We start from the raw sequence: 7,291 nt of genomic DNA on the forward strand, positions 1-7,291 counted from the left end.
CTTCACTAAGCATGTGTTAAAGATCTATCCTGCTGTAGCATATATCAAAATTTCATTCCTTTTTATGGCTGAATAAAATTCCATTATATGTATATATCACATTTTGCTTATCTACTCACAAATGTACATTTGGATTGTTTCTACCTTTTGACTATTGTGCTGAATGGTGCTCTGAAAATTGGTATAAAAATATCTGTTTGACAGCATGGAGGTCCCTCAAAATGTTGAAAATAGAACTGCCCTATGACCCAGCAATTGCACTATTGGGTATTTACCCTAAAGATACAAACGTAGTGATCCAAAGGGGCACGTGTACTCGAATGTTTATAGCAGCAATGTCCACAATAGCCAAACTATGGAAAGAACCTAGATGTCCATCAACAGATGAATGGATCAAGAAGATGTGGTATATATACACAATGGAATACTATGCAGCCATCAAAAGAAATGAAATCTTGCCATTTGCGACAACATGGATGGAACTAGAGTGTATCATGCTTAGCGAAATAAGTCAAGCAGAGAAAGACAACTATCATATGATCTCCCTGATATGAGGAAGTGGTGATGCAACATGGGGGCTTAAGTGGGTAGGAGAAGAATAAATGAAACAAGATGGGATTGGGAGGGAGACAAACCATAAATGACTCTTAATCTCACAAAACAAACTGAGGGTTGCTGGGGGGAGGGGGTTTGGGAGAAGGGGGTGGTATTATGGACATTGGGGAGGGTATGTGTTTTGGTGAGTGCTGTGAAGTGTATAAACCTGGTGATTCACAGACCTGTACCCCTGGGGATAAAAATATATGTTTATAAAAAATAAAAAATTATATTAAAAAAAAAAGCAGAGGAAACAAAAGGTCAAGATTGTTGTAATAAAGAAAATTGTAAGTTTGTTCCAAAAAAAAAATATATATCTGTTTGACAGTATGGAATTTCCTCAAAAAGTAAAAAGTAGAATTACCCTATGATCCAGCAATTACACTACTAGGTATTTACCCAAAGGATAAAAATATACAGATTTAAAGGGGTACATGCAGCCCGATGTTCATAGCAGCATTATCAACAATACCAAAGTATGGAAAGAGCCAAGATTTCTGTGAAATGGATAAAGAAGATGTGGTGTATATACACAATGGAATATTATTCAGCCATCAAAAAGAATGAAGTCTTGCCATTTACAATGATGTACATAGAGCTTGAGTATATTATGCTAAGCAAAATAAGTCAGTCAGAGAAAGACAAATATCATATGATTTCACTCATATGTGGAATTTAAGAAACAATACAGATGAACATATGGGAAGGGGGAAAAAGAGAGAGGGGGAAAACAAATCATAAAAGACTCTTAAAGATAGAGAACAAACTGAGGGTTGATGGAGGGAAATGGTTGGGGGGTTGGCTAGATGGGTGATGGGCATTAAGGAAGGCACTTGTCATGTGAGGCACTGGGCGTTTTTTGCAAGTGATGAATCACTAAATTCTACTCCCAAGACAAATATTGCAAGGTATGTTAACCGACCAGAATTTAAATAAAAATTTGAAGAAAAAAAATGAAGTCACTGGGACGCCTGGGTGGCTCAGTTGGTTAAGCAGCTGCCTTTGGCTCAGGTCGTGATCCCAGCGTTCTGGGATCGAGTCCCACATCGGGCTCCTTGCTCAGCAGGGAGCCTGCTTCTCCCTCTGCCTCTGCCTGCCATTCTGTCTGCCTGTGCTCGCTCTCTCTCCCTCTCTCTCTCTGATAATTAAATAAAATCTTTAAAAAAAAATGAAGTCACTTACTATGAAAGGTTGGAAGAATAAAAATCTCCGTATTAAAAAAAAAATCTGTTTGAGTGTGTTCTTCAAATTCCTTTGCATCCAAACCCACATATGAAACTGCTGCATCGGATGGTAATGTTATGTTGAAGTTTTTAAGGAAGCTCCATACTGCTTCCCACAGGAGCTGCACCATTTTACCTTTCCAGAGGCAATGCACAAGAGTTCCAATTTCTCCCATCCACAGCCACACTTGTTGTTTTCTGTTGAGTGTTTTTATCATGAAAGGGTGTTGATTTTTGTCAACATGCTTTTTCTGCCTCAGTCAAAATGGTCATGTGGTTTCCCCCTTCTTTCTACTAATCTGGTATGTTCCATTTCCCCAGCTTTATTAAGATATAATTGACAACTCAAATTGTATATATTTACCATATGTAATGTGGTGCTTTGATATACATATACTTTGTGAAATGCTTACCACCCAGATTAATTTACACATCCATCATGTTGCATATTTATGTTACCTTTTGTTTTAGAGATGAGAATGCTTAAGGCTTCTCTCTTAACAAATTTCAAGTATACAAGACAGTATTATTAACTATAATCATCGTGACGTATGTACATCAGATCCACAAAACTTATTCATCCTTCAGTGGCAAGCTTGTACCCTTTGACCAGCATCTTTCCACTTTCCCCATTCCCCAGACCCTCATAACTGCCATTTTACTGTTTCTATGAGGTAGACCTTTTTATGGTTCTGTTTTGTTTTTCAGGTTCCACATATAAGTGAGATCATACAGTATTTGTGTTTACCTGTCTGGCTTATTCCACCAAGCATTACATTTTCTAGGCTCCTGCATATCATCGCACATAGCAGGATTTCCTTTTTTCTCACAACTGAATAATATTCACATGAGGTTTACATAAACATAACAGCGTATTCTAACTCCAATTGCATACAGAAACTACCCTTTTTCTCCCTCTGTTTTGTTTTTGATGTCACAACATCTGTCATTTTATATTGTGTATCCGTTGACAAACTATTGAAGCAATAATTATCTAATGCTTCGTTCTTAAACCTTTGCATTAAACTTAAGTGATTTTTTTTTAAAGGTTTTATTTATTCATTTGACAGAGAGAGAGGCAGGCAGAGAGGGAGGGAGAAGCAGGCTCTGTGCTGAATGGAGAGCCCGATGCGGGGCTCAATCCCAGGACCCTGAGATCATGACCTGAGCCGAGGGCAGAGGCCTAACCCACTGCGCCACCCAGGCGTCCCTAAAGTTAAGTGATTTCTAAAACATCAAATTATAGGATGAGTATTCTGTAATTTACTGTATCCTTGCCTTTACCAATATGGTTTTTTTTTTTTCCATGTTTTCATGTCAGTAGTTAATATTCTTTCATTTCAGTTTGAGGAACTCCTTTACGGCAGATCTAGTGATGATTAATGATTAACTCCCTCAGCCTTAACTAGCTAGGGAAATTCTTTATCTCTCCTTCACTTCTGAATGACAGCTTTGCCGGGTAGAATATTCTTGGTTTTCTTCTTGACCTGAGCTGAAGGCAGAGGCTCAACCCACTCAGCCACCCAGGCACCCCTCAGTCATTATTTCTTTAAATACGTTTTCTGCCCCTTTCTCCCTCTCTTTCCTTCTGGTATTCCCAAAATTTAGAAATTGTTTCAGTTGATGGTATTTCATAATCCATGTAGTGTTTCTTCACTCCTTTTTATTCTTTCAGTTGTTGTTGATCTCTGAATAGATAATTTTAAGTGACTTGTTTTCAAGTTGAGATTCTTTCTTTTTATCAAGTCAGTTGTTGATGTTGCAATTTTCAGTTCATCCATAGTGTTCTTTAGCTCCAGAATTTGTTTAGTTCTTTTTTTTTTTTTGCGATTTCTGTCTCTCTTTTAAACTCCTCATTTTGTTCCCGTGTTGTTTTTCTGATTTTATTGAATTGTTTTTGTTTCTTTGTAAGTTACTGAGATTCTTTTTTTTTTTTAAAGTTACTGAGATTCTTAAAGCAACTATTTTAATTTAATCTTATTCAAATCATAGATCTCCATTTCTTTTGGGTTGGTTACTGAAAATTTATTGTTTTCCTTTGGTAGTTTCATATTTCCTTCATTTTTCATGTTCCTTGAAGTGTTGGATTACTGTCTTGGCATTTGAAAAAGTGATTACCTCCTCCAGTCTTTACTGTCTGGCTTTGGGAGAGAAATAATTTCTGTTGGCCTGCCTAGGGATTCTGGGATTTCCTCAAACCTTTTCTATGTGTATGCCTGCTCTACACTTCTTGTTCCCTTTCTCTCTCTCTCTCCCTCTCTCTCTCTCTTTGTGTGTGTGTGTGTGGCATTCTTAAGATTATATGCCTTCTTTTTGCAAAGCTGGACCTACTGCTGAGAGCTTTAGCTTTACTTTCCCTAAGATAATGGTGAATGTTTTAATTTGTTTGCTTTTTCACAGTCTTGCAGAGTTGGGACAGTTTTCCGTGTTCATGAGCCCTCTGCCAATGCTTTCACTTGCCACTCTCACGGGCACACACAGGGAACTGACCATAAGGTACGTGTGTTTGGGGGTGCTGGTTATGTGGGTGAGGTGTGGAGAGCATTAGGGATGCCTGTGGGCCAGTAGGGGAATCTGCAGGCAAGACCTCACTAGTGGTTTGTGGTGGCCCTTGTAATGGAGTCCACAAAACCGTTAAGCATTTTCCATGTCTCTGTGAGGCACTCTAAGCCCTGCCTGCTGTGTTCCTATTCTTTCCTCATGTTCAGGTGTACAGCTTACCTCAGTATTCCAGATGGGGTAAGAAAAAGGTGGACCTCTTTGGCAGTGTCTCACATAGTTGGGGAGGATGGGCACTCACATGTTCTCACTTTCTGCTGTGGGAGAAATTGCAGGCCAAGGTGTTCCTCTTGGTACAAAGCTGTGCCACTCTGTGGGAATGGAGACACAGATAAATTAAAACTATTTCTCTTACTACTTCAGTGCAATGGATTTCTTCAGATCCAATTTTGGATTTTTTTTTTTTCTTTCTCCGAGGATGTACTAGAACTTCTCCGCTGAACTGTTGGACTTCCAAAATGGATACTCTTACTCACCAGTGTTTTCAAAATCAAGGCTCTTTGAGGGAAAGATATTAGAAAACTACTACTCCTATAGTTTATTACATTGAATGGTTTTTGTATGTAGGACCATCCCTGCACTCTGGGAATAAATCCCACTTGGTCATGATGTAAAAACTTTTTTTTTTTTTGAAACATGTTATTGTATTAGAACAGCGTGTTTTTTTCCCCAGATCTATACATCTTTTAATATGTGCTGAATTTAGTTTGCTAGTATTTTGTGGGTGATATTTGGATCTTACTGTTTTAATGGAAGGAAGGAAGGCAGTTAACATATGGCAGTTAAAATGGAAGAACAAAAATGGAACTTAGAAGAATTGGAGGAACAGATTTTATGTATTGTTATTTTCATATTTTAAAAACATTATTGGGGCACCTGGGTGGCTCATGGGTTAAAGCCTCTGGCTTCAGCTCGGGCCATGATTCCAGGGTCCTGGGATCGAGCCCCACATTGGGCTCTCTGCTCAGCAGGGAGCCTGCTTCCTCCTCTCTCTCTGTCTCTGCCCGCCTCTCTACCTACTTGTGATCTGTATCTGTCAAATAAATAAATAAAATCTTTAAAAAATTTTAAAAAACATTAATAAGACTTGACATTGCACACCTGTGAAAATATGTAATTAAATATTTTACAAATATGATAGAACAGTTTGAATTGTACTTTCCCTTAAAAGAAGATTGCTAGGGGCACCTGGGTGGCCCAGTGGGTTAGGTCTGTGCCTTCGGGGCTCAGGTCATGATCTCTGGGCTCAGGTCATGAGCCCAGCTCTCTGCTCAGTGGGGAGCCTGCTTCCCCTTCTCTCTCTGCCTGCCTCTCTGTCTACTTGTGATCTCTCTGTCAAATAAATAAATAAAAATCTTTATTTAAAAAAAAGAAGATTGCTGCAAAGCAAAATCGTAGATCTGGAACACATTTCTTTTATTAAAAGGTATTTAAAATTTTAATTATTACTGTATGGGATAAACTGTTGGACCTAGCCACTTATGAGGACTGAATATGAATTTTGAAAATACATCATCAGTTCATTTTTAGTAAAGGTTAAGAATGAAATATGATGAAAAAAAATGAAGAAAAAAAAAAGAATGAACCATGAATTTACTGAAGCTGCTTTAAAATCTATTCTTCCATTTCCATTAACCTACCTCCATGAGATTGTTTTTTTTACGATGAGAACTTAGAACTAGTATAGACATAAATTTTCCTTTGTAAGTAATGCTTTTATCAACCCAACCTAGTTTAGATTAATGACCAAACAAGAAACAGTATCATTTGTCACTGAAATCTTTAAATATTTATGCTCAATGTATTCATTCCAAGTGTGCTTACAGGCATTTAATAAGGGAATAGAATTTCACTCATATCTGCTTTAGTTACGATTGTAGAACAAAAACTTAGGGTAACAGCCATTCACTGTAACAAATGTCAATTGACAAATTTTCTCTAAACAAAGTATACAGTTTCTTAAATTATTTCCTCTCTGTTCTGATTGTTGAAATGTAATTTTATGTCGTTGAATTTCACATTTAAAAATGAAATTGCGTTTTGTATAGTTTTCTCCAATCTATGAGTAATTTACTTTTAATTAATTTATTTGACAGAGGAAGAGAAAGAGAGAAAGCACAAGCAGGGGAAGAGCAGGAGAGGGAGAAGCAGGCTCTCCGCCGAGCAGGGCTCTGTCCCAGGACCCTGGGATCACGACCTGAGCAGAAGGTAGACGCTTAACCCACTGAGTTCACCCAGGCGCCTCTATGTGTAACTTTTTTTAACCTTAATTTAGTTAACTATCAGTGACCGAAGGATTTTTAAAAAGTGGTCTTTCATCGTGGACAGTAAGTACTAGTTCTAAATACCTAAAGTGTGCTCTTCTGCCTTTAATTTGCCTGACAGTGGGCCTTAATTAAATAAATGAATGAATTTTCAATATCTGACCCTAGGTCCACACCGTTAACAAGATGTCTGTTACAGTCTCTCAATGATTAAAGTTGCTGGCATTTTTAAGTGTATTAAATGCCAGGACCTGTGTAAGCACTTTCCCTTCCACCTCTTTGATTCACGTTCTCCTTCCTCCCGGGGAGGGGGCGTGCCCCGCACCAGGCCCGCCCTTCTGTGCATTCGTTGGTCAAACCCGACGCCCGTTACGGCCGAGTCCCGCCCCAACCACGCCCCCACGCCGTCGGCGGGGCCGTGAGAAGGCGTGGCTATAACCGCGCCGCCGGACGGTGCGGGAGGTCTCCTCTCGTAAGAATCTGGAAGCTCTCGAGGACCTGAGCGGTGCCGGTGGGAGCGCGCTTCGCGGTCCCGCGGAGCAGGCGCGAGAGGCCCGTGGCCGCGGCGGGTGCACGCCTTGCCCCGCCCACGCTGCTCTCAGGCTCCGCCCGGGCTCGCGCACACGCGCGCGCTCCCCTTCAAGCTTG

Source organism: Mustela lutreola, chromosome 16 (genome assembly GCF_030435805.1).
Source record: "Mustela lutreola isolate mMusLut2 chromosome 16, mMusLut2.pri, whole genome shotgun sequence".
Lineage (NCBI taxonomy): Eukaryota > Metazoa > Chordata > Mammalia > Carnivora > Mustelidae > Mustela > Mustela lutreola.